This window comes from Lolium perenne, chromosome 5 (genome assembly GCF_019359855.2).
Source record: "Lolium perenne isolate Kyuss_39 chromosome 5, Kyuss_2.0, whole genome shotgun sequence".
Classification (NCBI taxonomy): domain Eukaryota; kingdom Viridiplantae; phylum Streptophyta; class Magnoliopsida; order Poales; family Poaceae; genus Lolium; species Lolium perenne.
The window spans coordinates 186400583-186414807 of NC_067248.2; positions in this window are offsets into that span (position 1 = coordinate 186400583).

Genomic DNA, 14225 nt, shown 5'->3' on the forward strand with positions numbered 1-14225 from the left:
CATGTGGGCCGGGCCGAATGCACTCGTTTGACCGGTCAACAGGCAAAAGGGCCGGCCCACAAGACATGTGGGACCCACTTTCCTGGTATCGGGCCGGCCCATTTACAAAGTGGGGTCCTGATACGTCTCCGACGTATCGATAATTTCTTATGTTCCATGCCACATTATTGATGTTATCTACATGTTTTATGCACACTTTATGTCATATTCGTGCATTTTCTGGAACTAACCTATTAACAAGATGCCGAAGTGCCGATTGCCGTTTCATTGCTTTTTGGTTTCGTAAATCCTAGTAACGAAATATTCTCGGAATTGGACGAAATCAACGCCCAGGGTCCTATTTTGCCACGAAGCTTCCGAAGTCCGAAGAGGAGACGAAGAGGGGCCACGAGGGGCCACACCCTAGGGCGGCGCGGCCCCCCCTTGGCCGCGCGGCCCTGTGGTGTGGGGCCCTCGTGCCGCCTCCTGACCTGCCCTTTCGCCTACTTAAAGCCTCCGTTGCGAAACCCCCAGTACCGAGAGCCACGATACGAAAAACCTTACTGAGACGCCGCCGCCGCCGATCCCATCTCGGGGGATCCAGGAGATCGCCTCCGGCACCCTGCCGGAGAGGGGAATCACCTCCCGGAGGACTCTACGCCGCCATGGTCGCCTCCGGAGTGATGTGTGAGTAGTCTACCCCTGGACTATGGGTCCATAGCAGTAGCTAGATGGTTGTCTTCTCCCCATTGTGCTATCATTGTTGGATCTTGTGAGCTGCTTAACATGATCAAGATCATCTATCTGTAATTCTATATGTTGCGTTTGTTGGGATCCGATGAATAGAGAATACTTGTTATGTTGATTATCAAAGTTATGTCTATGTGTTGTTTATGATCTTGCATGCTCTCCGTTACTAGTAGATGCTCTGGCCAAGTAGATGCTTGTAACTCCAAGAGGGAGTATTTATGCTCGATAGTGGGTTCATGCCTGCATTGACACCTGGGACAGTGATAGAAAGTTCTAAGGTTGTGTTGTGCTGTTGCCACTAGGGATAAAACATTGATGCTATGTCTAAGGATGTAGTTGTTGATTACATTACGCACCATACTTAATGCAATTGTCTGTTGCTTTGCAACTTAATACTGGAAGGGGTTCGGATGATAACTTTGAAGGTGGACTTTTAGGCATAGATGCAGTTGGATGGCGGTCTATGTACTTTGTCGTAATGCCCAATTAAATCTCACTATACTCATCATGATATGTATGTGCATGGTCATGCCCTCTTTATTTGTCAATTGCCCAACTGTAATTTGTTCACCCAACATGCTGTTTATCTTATGGGAGAGACACCTCTAGTGAACTGTGGACCCCGGTCCAATTCTCTTTACTGAAATACAATCATCTGCAATACTGTTCTCTTGTTTTCGCAAACAATCATCTTCCACACAATACGGTTAATCCTTTGTTACAGCAAGCCGGTGAGATTGACAACCTCACTGTTTCGTTGGGGCAAAGTACTTTGGTTGTGTTGTGCAGGTTCCACGTTGGCGCCGAAATCTCTGGTGTTGCGCCGCACTACATCCCGCCGCCATCAACCTTCAACGTGCTTCTTGGCTCCTCCTGGTTCGATAAACCTTGGTTTCTTTCTGAGGGAAAACTTGCTGCTGTGCGCATCATACCTTCCTCTTGGGGTTCCCAACGAACGTGTGAGTTACACGCCATCAGGTCCACATTAAAGCAACTGGGCCGGCCCAAGAAGTTATTGGGCCGGCCCAATTAGCATGTGGGTCCCACTTTCCTGCTATCGGGCCGGCCCATTTAGTACGTGGGGTCCACATTTGATCAAATGGGCTAGCCCAACAAGCCAGTGGGCCGGGCCAAAAGCACCGGTGGGTCCCACTTTCCTGTTAAAGGGCCAGCCCATTTAGTATGTGGGGTCCACCATATAGCAAGTGGGCCGGCCCAACAAGATAGTGGGCCGGGCCAAAAACACAGGTGGGTCCCACTTTCTAGTTAAAGGGCTGGCCCATTTAGTATGTGGGGTCCACCATATAGCAAGTGGGCCGGCCCAACAAGATAGTGGGCCGGGCCAAAACACTAGTGGGTCCCACTTTCCTGTTAAAGGGCCGACCCATTTAGTATGTGGGTTCCACCATATAGCAAGTGGGCCGGCCCAACACGCTAGTGGGCCGGGCCAAAAACACAGGTGGGTCCCACTTTCCTCTTAAAGGGCCGGCCCGTTTAGTATGTGGGGTCCACCATATAGCAAGTGGGCCGGCCCACCAAGATAGTGGGCCGGGTCAAAAACACTGGTGGGTCCCACTTTCGTCTTAAAGGGCCGGCCCATTTAGTATGCGGGGTCCACCGCAAAAGCAATTGGGCTGGCCCAACTAGTTAGTGGGCCGGCCCAGCATTGGGTGGGGTCCACCTTAAAGCAAGTGGGCCGGCCCAATTAGAGTGTGGGGTCCATAGTAAATCAAGTGGGCTGGCCCAATAAGTAAGTGGGCCAGCCCGTTTAGTTGTTGTTTATATGCCGGCGTAAAAGGCGCTTTAGGATTTTGCGGGCCGGCACGTATGTGATTTCGCTTAATTGGGCCGTTTAAGGGATAGGAATTCGTGATTTAGATACTGAGAATATTTACGCAGCATTGATTTCGCTTGATAGCCTCACTTACCACAAGCACCAAAGAAAAAATGCGCGAAAGAACTATAAAAACTAACTAAATATTACATCAGCTGCAAGGCTTTGAAAAAATATTACAGAACCCAGAGAAATTGAATGGTAATTAAACCTAGCAATACAATGAAGCGATCCGGCAATCTTTTAAGTTGTCCATGCAGCACCTATATCTGAAACAAAGACATTACAAGTTAAGACAGCAACAATGGAAACGCAAAGACACTGCAATATTGTTTGCCAAAGAATTTGGAACTCATCATTTCGTCGTTATAACAAGATCATTGTAATGCGCACAATAAGCAAACAAAGAGTGCATGCCGCATACCAACAACCAATATAACAGAGCATGTTAGAATGAAACTGCAGACTTACTAATCGTCGAGTCCCATGCAAACCAACATGTTCGGGGAGTACAAAATTGGCATGAACAACATAGTAGCAGCTATAAATTTTGTAACAACGATCGAGCAAGATGAAGTTATGATGGCTACATCTACAGAGCAGGGGAATGTAAACCAAAAATAGAAGTTACGATGGCAAAAGCTAAAGAGGAGGGAATGTGAACCAACATGTGCCAAGTGCAATTACTTCATTTTGGCCGTGAACTAAATAATACTCCTGAACTTATAGTGAAGGGGATGCAAATCAAGATGTTTCGGGATATAAACTTGTAATGAGCAACACATAGAGGATAGTTAATGCTGGAGCTTAGGATGGACCAGATACGAATATAGTGGGATCACACGTGAACTTGTATAAGAGGGAATGCAAACCAATATGTTCAGCTTTCCATATGTGAGCGTCATGCCAAGTCGAGAAACAAGTCAATAATGCAGCTTTTGAAGAACAAGATGGCACGCAAAATTATTATCTAGTAGTATGACAAGTTTATTTGTACTACGGGCTAGATAGCAGAGTGATAGCATGCCAAACTAAGTCCTTACTTTGTTAGCTTACAATGAACTAGATACAAAACAATGGCATCACACGTAGTACAGGGAATGCAAGCCAACATGTTCATGGAGTAAAAAATTGGCACAAACAACATAGTAGCAGGCCATAATTTTTGTAACAACGATTGAGCAAGATAAAGTTATGATGGCTAGATCTACAGAGCAGGGAATGTAAACCAAATATAGAAGTTACGATGCCAAAAGCTATAGAGCAGGGAATGCGAACCAACATGTGCAATTACTTAAAATTGGCCATGAACTAAATAATAGCAGGATGTTACTATAATACCTATAATTTTTGTAACAACGACCGAGCAAGATAGAAGTTATGATGGCTACATCTACAGAGCAGGGAATGCAAACCAAAATGTTCAATCGCTTAAAGTTAGCAATGAAGTAGAAAATAGCAACGTGTTACGGTCATAGCTAGGAATGAACTAAAAGAGCTTCAGACAAACAAGCATCTGAACCTAGAACATGGCGCTAAAACAAGGGACTTACATTAGGAGAAGCACTCTGTGGGAGTCACAGCAGATCTTCCTGGGGTTGATAGATCCGGTGATGAAGTACGCTACATGTGCTACTTGGGGTTGGAGAGACGGCCATTACACTTCATGATTACTCATCTCATCTGCAAAAACGTAACGGCGCGTCGTTAGCACAAACAGGTTCCCCCAAGATTAAACAAGAACTTGCAGGCAAGCAATAGAAAAGCGACAGTAGAAGAGTTTAGATCATGCAAGGCGCCGGTGAAGCAGATCCGGTTCATGCACAGCGGTGTCGGTGAGCAAGATCCGATGCGGTGGACGACGGATCCGGCGAAGCGGCTCCGGCGGGGTGGACGATACCGCAGCTGAAGCGACTGCGGTAGACTGCTGGATGAGCATATGGTTTCGAGGTACGGCGGGGATGATCCGGTCCGGTTGATGATGGCGTCGATGAAGCGGCTCCGGCAGGCAGCCGGATGACGAGGATCGCGAGGGCTCGGGTAGGCCAGGGAAGTCCGGCGGGGATGTTCCGGTGCGATGGTCGTGGAGGTGGGAGAGAGGGACTTGGGAAGTTCCGGTGGGTGGTCTGAAGGAAATGTATTTTTTTTGGGAGGGTTTCCTGGGCTAGGGAGGTGGTGATCCAAAAAATGACGGGCAGACCCCCCCACCAACCGACTTTGCTGCCATCTCCACAGGGGTAGAATGGGAATTTGGAAGCGTGTGAAATTTTTGTATTTTGTGGGCGGGAAGTTTTGCCGCTATGAGATTTTGAATTTGGCCACCGTCCAAGTATAATGATAAAAAATTGTGAGACCGTACTAGTACCTCTGTTCAAGGCCGAGTGCAAAATCAAATCATCATCACGTTGAAAATTTGTTACCAACTTACCATGATCATGATCTACCTCTGAAAATGGGCGCATCCACTAAAACTTGCAAAGTATAATGATACAAATTTGTGAGACCGTACTAGTACTTATGTTCAAGGTCGAGTGCAACATCAAATCATCATTACATTGAAAATTGTGTTACCATGATCATGATATTTCTCTGAATTTGGCGCATCCGCTAAATCTCGCAAAGGATAATGATAAAAAAATGTGAGATTGTACTAGTTCTTATGTTCAAGGCCGAGTACAAGATCAAATCATCATCACGTTGAAATTTGTTACAATGATCATGACATATCTCTAAAATTGGTGCATCCGCTAAATCTTGCACGTGGCGCATCTCGGTGCGGAGCAACAGGTCGGTGCTATCAAGGTTGAGGCGTCGGTAGCATCATCGGGCTCTCCTCTCTTGATAGATCTTCTACATGGCGCGGCGCACCACCCGCCGATAAGCAGTCACATGTGAGCCTGATACGTCTCCGACGTATCGATAATTTCTTATGTTCCATGCCACATTATTGATGTTATCTACATGTTTTATGCACACTTTATGTCATATTCGTGCATTTTCTGGAACTAACCTATTAACAAGATGCCGAAGTGCCGATTCTTTTCTGCTGTTTTTGGTTTCAGAAATCCTAGTAACGAAATATTCTCGGAATTGGACGAAATCAACGCCCCGGGGTCCTATTTTGCCACGAAGCTTCCTAAGTCCGAAGAGGAGACGAAGAGGGGCCACGAGGGGGCCACACCCTAGGGCGGCGCGGCCCCCCCCCCTTGGCCGCGCGGCCCTGTGGTGTGGGGCCCTCGTGCCGCCTCCTGACCTGCCCTTCCGCCTACTTAAAGCCTCCGTTGCGAAACCCCCAGTACCGAGAGCCACGATACGGAAAACCTTACTGAGACGCCGCCGCCGCCGATCCCATCTCGGGGGATCCAGGAGATCGCCTCTGGCACCCTGCCGGAGAGGGGATTCATCTCCCGGAGGACTCTACGCCGCCATGGTCACCTCCGGAGTGATGAGTGAGTAGTCTACCCCTGGACTATGGGTCCATAGCAGTAGCTAGATGGTTGTCTTCTCCTCATTGTGCTATGATGGCGTGTATTTCACACGTTCGTTGGGCAACCCCAAGAGGAAGGTATGATGCGCACAGCAGCAAGTTTTCCCTCAGAAAGAAACCAAGGTTTATCGAACCAGGAGGAGCCAAGAAGCACGTTGAAGGTTGATGGCGGCGAGATGTAGTGCGGCGCAACACCAGGGATTCCGGCGCCAACGTGGAACCTGCACAACACAACCAAAGTACTTTGCCCCAACGAAACAGTGAGGTTGTCAATCTCACCGGCTTGCTGTAACAAAGAGTTAACCGTATTGTGTGGAAGATGATTGTTTGCGAAAACAAGAGAACAAGTATTGCAGTAGATTGTATTTCAGTAAAGAGAATTGGACCGGGGTCCACAGTTCACTAGAGGTGTCTCTCCCATAAGACGAACAGCATGTTGGGTGAACAAATTACAGTTGGGCAATTGACAAATAAAGAGAGCATGACAATGCACATACATATCATGATGAGTATAGTGAGATTTAATTGGGCATTACGACAAAGTACATAGACCGCCATCCAACTGCATCTATGCCTAAAAAGTCCACCTTCAGGTTATCATCCGAACCCCCTCCAGTATTAAGTTGCAAGCAACAGACAATTGCATTAAGTATGGTGCGTAATGTAATCAACAACTACATCCTTAGACTTAGCATCAATGTTTTATCCCTAGTGGCAACAGCACAACACAACCTTAGAACTTTCTCATCGTCCTGTGTCAATGCGGGCATGAACCCACTATCGAGCATAAGTCCTCCCTCGTGGAGTTACCAGCATCTACGTGGCCAGAGCTTCTACTAGTTACGGAGAGCATGCAAGTTCATAAACAACACATAAGCATAACTTTGATAATCAACATAACAAGTATTCTCTATTCATCGGATCCCAACAAACGCAACATATAGAATTACAGATAGATGATCTTGATCATGTTAGGCAGCTCACAAGATCCGACAATGATAGCACAATGGGGAGAAGACAACCATCTAGCTACAGCTATGGACCCATAGTCCCGGGGTAGACTACTCACACATCACCCCGGAGGCGACCATGGCGGCGTAGAGTCCTCCGGGATATGATTCCCCTCTCCGGCAGGTGCCGGAGGCGATCTCTGGATCCGAGATGGGATCGGCGGCGGCGGCGTCTCTGGAAGGTTTTCCGTATCGTGGTTCTCGATGCGGGGTTTTCGTCACGGAGGCTATTTGTAGGCGGAAGGGCGTAGTCGGGAGCCGGACGAGGGGCCACACCATAGGGCGGCGCGGGCCCCCGGGCCGCGCCGCCACGTGGTGTCGCCACCTCGTGGCCCCACTTCGTGTGTTCTTCGGTCTTCGGAAGCTCCGTGGAAAAATAGGCCCTGGCTTTGATTTCGTCCAATTCCGAGAATATTTCCTTACTAGGATTTCTGAAACCAAAACAAGCAGAAACAAGAATCGGCACTTCGGCATCTTGTTAATAGGTTAGTTCCGTAAAATGCACGAATATGACATAAAGTGTGCATAAAACATGTAGATAACATCAATAATGTGGCATGGAACATAAGAAATTATCGATACGTCGAGACGTATCAGCATCCCCAAGCTTAGTTCTGCTTTCGTCCCGAGCAGGTAAAACGATAACACGAGATAATTTCGGAGTGACATGCCATCATAATCTTGATCATACTATTTGTAAAGCTTATGTAGTGAATGCAGCGATCAAAACAATGTGTATGACATGAGTAAACAAGTGAATCATATAGCAAAGACTTTTCATGAATAGCACTTCAAGACAAGCATCAATAAGTCTTGCATAAGAGTTAACTCATAAAGCAATAATTCAAAGTAAACGCATTGAAGCAACACAAAAGAAGATTAAGTTTCAGCGGTTGCTTTCAACTTGTAACATGTATATCTCATGGATATTGTCAACATAGAGTAATATAATAAGTGCAATAAGCAAGTATGTAGGAATCAATGCAGTTCACACAAGTGTTTGCTTCTTGAGGTGGAGAGAAATAGGTGAACTGACTCAACATTGAAAGTAAAAGAATGGTCCTCATAGAGGAAAAGCATCGATTGCTATATTTGTGCTAGAGCTTTGATTTTGAAAACATGAAACAATTTTGTCAACGGTAGTAATAAAGCATATGCATCATGTAAATTATATCTTATAAGTTGCAAGCCTCATGCATAGTGTACTAATAGTGCCCGCACCTTGTCCTAATTAGCTTGGACTACCTGGATTATCACCGCAATACATATGCTTTAACCAAGTATCACAAAGGGGTACCTCTATGTCACTTTGTACAAAGGTCTAAGGAGAAAGCTCGCATTGGATTTCTCGCTTTTGATTATTCTCAACTTAGACATCCATACCGGGACAACATAGACAACAGATAATGGACTCCTCTTTTAATGCTTTAAGCATTCAACAACAATTAATTCTTTTCTCATTAGAGATTTGAGGATGTTTGTCCAAAACTGAAACTTCCACCATGGAACATGGCTTCGGTTAGCGGCCCAATGTTCTTCTCTCACAATATGCATGCTCAAACCATTCAACTCAGAGTAGATCGCCCTTACTTAGACAAGACGAACATGCATAGCAACTCACATGAAATTCAACAATGAGTTGATGGCGTTCCCCGATAAACATGGTTATCGCACAACAAGCAACTTAATAAGAGATAAAGTGCATAATTACATATTCAATACCACAATAGTTTTTAAGCTATTTGTCCCATGAGCTATATATTGCATAGGTGAATGATGAAATTTTAAAGGTAGCACTCAAGCAATTTACTTTGGAATGGCTGGAAAATACCATGTAGTATAGGTAGGTATGGTGGACACAAATGGCATAGTGGTTGGCTCAAGTATTTTGGATGCATGAGAAGTATTCCCTCTCGATACAAGGTTTAGGCTAGCAAGGCTTATTTGAAACAAACACAAGGATGAACCGGTGCAGCAAAACTCACATAAAAGACATATTGAAAACATTATAAAACTCTACACCGTCTTCCTTGTTGTTCAAACTCAATACTAGAAATTATCTAGACCTTAGAGAAACCAAATATGCAAACCAAATTTTAGCATGCTCTATGTATTTCTTCATTAATGGGTGCAAAGCATATGATGCAAGAGCTTAAACATGAGCACAACAATTGCCAAGTATCACATTACCCAAAACATTTATAGCAATTACTACATGTATCATTTTCCAATTCCAACCATATAACAATTTAACGAAGGAGAAACTTCGCCATGAATACTATGAGTAGAAACCAAGGACATACTTGTCCATATGCTACAGCGGAGCGTGTATCTCTCCCATAAAGTGAATGCTAGGATCCATTTTATTCAAACAAAACAAAAACAAAAACAAACCGACGCTCCAAGAAAAAGCACATAAGATGTGATGGAATAAAAATATAGTTTCAGGGGAGGAACCTGATAATTTGTCGATGAAGAAGGGGATGCCTTGGGCATCCCCAAGCTTAGACGCTTGAGTCTTCTTGATATATGCAGGGGTGAACCACCGGGTGCATCCCCAAGCTTAGAGCTTTCACTCTCCTTGATCATGTTGCATCATACTCCTCTCTTGATCCTTGAAAACTTCCTCCACACCAAACTCGAAACAACTCATTAGAGGGTTAGTGCACAATATAAATTGACATATTCAGAGGTGACACAATCATTCTTAACACTTCTGGACATTGCATAATGCTACTGGACATTAGTGGATCAAAGAAATTCATCCAACATAGCGAAAGAGGCAATGCGAAATAAAAGGCAGAATCTGTCAAAACAGAACAGTTCGTATTGACGAATTTTAAAATGGCACCAGACTTGCTCAAATGAAAATGCTCAAATTGAATGAAAGTTGCATACATATCTGAGGATCATGTACGTAAATTGGCTTAATTTTCTGAGTTACCTACAGGGAGGTGGACCCAGATTCGTGACAGCAAAGAAATCTGGAACTGTGCAGTAATCCAAATCTAGTACTTACTTTTCTATCAACGGCTTAACTTGGCACAACAAAACACAAAACTAAGATAAGGAGAGGTTGCTACAGTAGTAAACAACTTCCAAGACACAAAATAAAAACAAAGTACTGTAGGTAAAAACATGGGTTGTCTCCCATAAGCGCTTTTCTTTAACGCCTTTCAGCTAGGCGCAGAAAGTGTGTATCAAGTATTATCAAGAGATGAAGTGTCAACATCATAATTTGTTCTCATAATAGAATCAAAAGGTACCTTCATTCTCTTTCTAGGGAAGTGTTCCATACCTTTCTTGAGAGGAAATTGATATTTTATATTACCTTCCTTCATATCAATGGTAGCACCAACAGTTCGAAGAAAAGGTCTTCCCAATATAATGGGACAAGATGCATTGCATTCAATATCCAAGACAACAAAATCAACGGGAACCAGGTTATTGTTAACGGTAATGCGAACATTATCAACTTTACCCAAAGGTTTCTTTGTAGAATGATCAGCAAGATTAACATCCAAATAACAATTTTTCAGCGGTGGCAAGTCGAGCATATTATAAATTTTCTTAGGCATAACAGAAATACTTGCACCAAGATCACATAAAGCATTACAATCAAAATCTTTAACCTTCATCTTAATGATGGGCTCCCAACCATCCTCTAGCTTTTTAGGAATAGAGGCTTCACGCTCTAGTTTCTCTTCTCTAGCTTTTATGAGGGCATTTGTAATATGATGCGTGAAAGCCAAATTTATAGCACTAGCATTAGGACTTTTAGCAAGTTTTTGCAAGAACTTTATAACTTCAGAGATGTGGCAATCATCAAAATTCAAAACATTATAATCTAAAGCAATGGGATCATCATCCCCAATGTTGGAAAAAATTTCAGCAGCTTTATCACAAAAAAGCCAAAGTAGCTTTAGCAAGTTTGAGCAGTTTTTCGCGCTTTGCATTAGAAGTGGAAACATTGCTAACACCAATTCTTTTATTAGTATGAGTAGAAGGTGCAGCAACATGTGTAGCATTAGCATTACTAGTGGTGGTAATAGTCCAAACTTTAGCTATATTCTTCTCTTTAGCTAGTTTTTCATTTTCTTCTCTATCCCACCTAGCACGCAGCTCAGCCATTAATCTTATATTCTCATTAATTCTAACTTGAATGGCATTTGCTGTAGTAGTAATTTTATTATGATGATTCTCATTAGGCAAAACTTTTGATTTCAAAAGATCAACATCAGCGACAAGACTATCAACTTTAGAAGCAAGTATATCAATTTTCCCAAGCTTTTCTTCAACAGATTTGTTAAAAGCAGTTTGTGTACTAATAAATTCTTTAAGCATGGCTTCAAGTCCAGGGGGTGAACTCCTATTATTGTTGTAAGAATTTCCATAAGAATTACCATAGCCGTTGCCATTATTATAAGGATATGGCCTATAGTTGTTACTAGAATTGTTCCGGTAAGCATTGTTGTCAAAATTATTATTTTTAATGAAGTTTACATCAACATGTTCTTCTTGTGCAACCAATGAAGCTAATGGAACATTATTAGGATCAATATTAGTCCTATCATTCACAAGCATAGACATAATAGCATCAATCTTATCACTCAAGGAAGAGGTTTCTTCGACAGAATTTACCTTCTTACCTTGTGGAGCTCTCTCCGTGTGCCATTCAGAGTAGTTGATCATCATATTATCAAGAAGCTTTGTTGCTTCACCAAGAGTGATGGACATAAAGGTACCTCCAGCAGCTGAATCCAATAAATTCCGTGAAGAAAAATTTAGTCCTGCATAGAAGGTTTGGATGATCATCCAAGTAGTCAGTCCATGGGTTGGGCAATTTTTAACCAGAGATTTCATTCTTTCCCAAGCTTGAGCAACATGTTCAGTATCTAATTGTTTAAAATTCATTATGCTACTCCTCAAAGATATAATTTTAGCAGGGGATAATATCTACCAATAAAAGCATCCTTGCATTTAGTCCATGAATCAATACTATTCTTAGGCAGAGATAGCAACCAATCTTTAGCTCTTCCTCTTAATGAGAAAGGGAACAATTTTAGTTTAATAATATCACCATCTACATCTTTATATTTTTGCATTTCACATAGTTCAACAAAATTATTAAGATGGGCAGCAGCATCATCAGAACTAACACCAGAAAATTGATTGTTCATAACAAGATTAAGTAAAGCAGGTTTAATTTCAAAGAATTCTGCTGTAGTAGCAGGTGGAGCAATAGGTGTGCATAAGAAATCATTATTATTTGTGGTTGTGAAGTCACACAACTTAGTATTTTCAGCGTTGGCCATTTTAGCAACAGTAAATAAAGCAAACTAGATAAAGTAAATGCAAGTAAACTAATTTTTTTGTGTTTTCAATATAGCAAACAAGATAGCAAATAAAGTAAAACTAGCAACTAATTTTTTGTATTTTGATTTAGTGCAGCAAACAAAGTAGTAAATAAAACTAAGCAAGACAAAAACAAAGTAAAGAGATTGAGAAGTGGAGACTCCCCTTGCAGCGTGTCTTGATCTCCCGGCAACAGCGCCAGAAAAAGAGCTTGATGGCGTGTATTTCACACGTTCGTTGGGCAACCCCAAGAGGAAGGTATGATGCGCACAGCAGCAAGTTTTCCCTCAGAAAGAAACCAAGGTTTATCGAACCAGGAGGAGCCAAGAAGCACGTTGAAGGTTGATGGCGGCGAGATGTAGTGCGGCGCAACACCAGGGATTCCGGCGCCAACGTGGAACTGCACAACACAACCAAAGTACTTTGCCCCAACGAAAGCAGTGAGGTTGTCAATCTCACCGGCTTGCTGTAACAAAGAGTTAACCGTATTGTGTGGAAGATGATTGTTTGCAGAAAACAGTAGAACAAGTATTGCGATGAGATTGTATTTCAGTAAAGAGAATTGGACCGGGGTCCACAGTTCACTAGAGGTGTCTCTCCCATAAGACGAACAGCATGTTGGGTGAACAAATTACAGTTGGGCAATTGACAAATAAAGAGAGCATGACAATGCACATACATATCATGATGAGTATAGTGAGATTTAATTGGGCATTACGACAAAGTACATAGACCGCCATCCAACTGCATCTATGCCTAAAAAGTCCACCTTCAGGTTATCATCCGAACCCCCTCCAGGATTAAGTTGCAAGCAACAGACAATTGCATTAAGTATGGTGCGTAATGTAATCAACAACTACATCCTTAGACATAGCATCAATGTTTTATCCCTAGTGCCAACAACACAACACAACCTTAGAACTTTCATCACACGTCCCGGTGTCAATGCGGCATGAACCCACTATCGAGCATAAGTACTCCCTCTTGGAGTTACAAGCATCTACTTGGCCAGAGCATCTACTAGTAACGGAGAGCATGCAAGATCATAAACAACACATAAGCATAACTTTGATAATCAACATAACAAGTATTCTCTATTCATCGGATCCCAACAAACGCAACATATAGAATTACAGATAGATGATCTTGATCATGTTAGGCAGCTCACAAGATCCGACAATGATAGCACAATGGGGAGAAGACAACCATCTAGCTACTGCTATGGACCCATAGTCCAGGGGTAGACTACTCACACATCACACCGGAGGCGACCATGGCGGCGTAGAGTCCTCCGGGAGATGATTCCCCTCTCCGGCAGGTGCGGAGGCGATCTCTGGATCCCCCGAGATGGGATCGGCGGCGGCGTCTCTGGAAGGTTTTCCGTATCGTGGTTCTGGGTACGGGGGTTTTTGTCTCGGTGGCTATTGGGCGGCGGACGGGCCGAGTCGGGAGGCAGACGCGGGGGCAACACCATAGGGGGGCGCGGGCCCCCTGGGCCGCGCCGCCACGTGGTGTCGCCACCTCGTGGCCCCACTTCGTGTGTTCTTCGGTCTTACGGAAGCTCCGTGGAAAAATAGGCCCCCTGGGCTTTGATTTCGTCCAATTCCGAGAATATTTCCTTACTAGGATTTCTGAAACCAAAAACAGCAGAAAACGACAATCGGCACTTCGGCATCTTGTTAATAGGTTAGTTCCAGAAAATGCACGAATATGACATAAAGTGTGCATAAAACATGTAGATAACATCAATAATGTGGCATGGAACATAAGAAATTATCGATACGTCGGAGACGTATCATGCTATCATTGT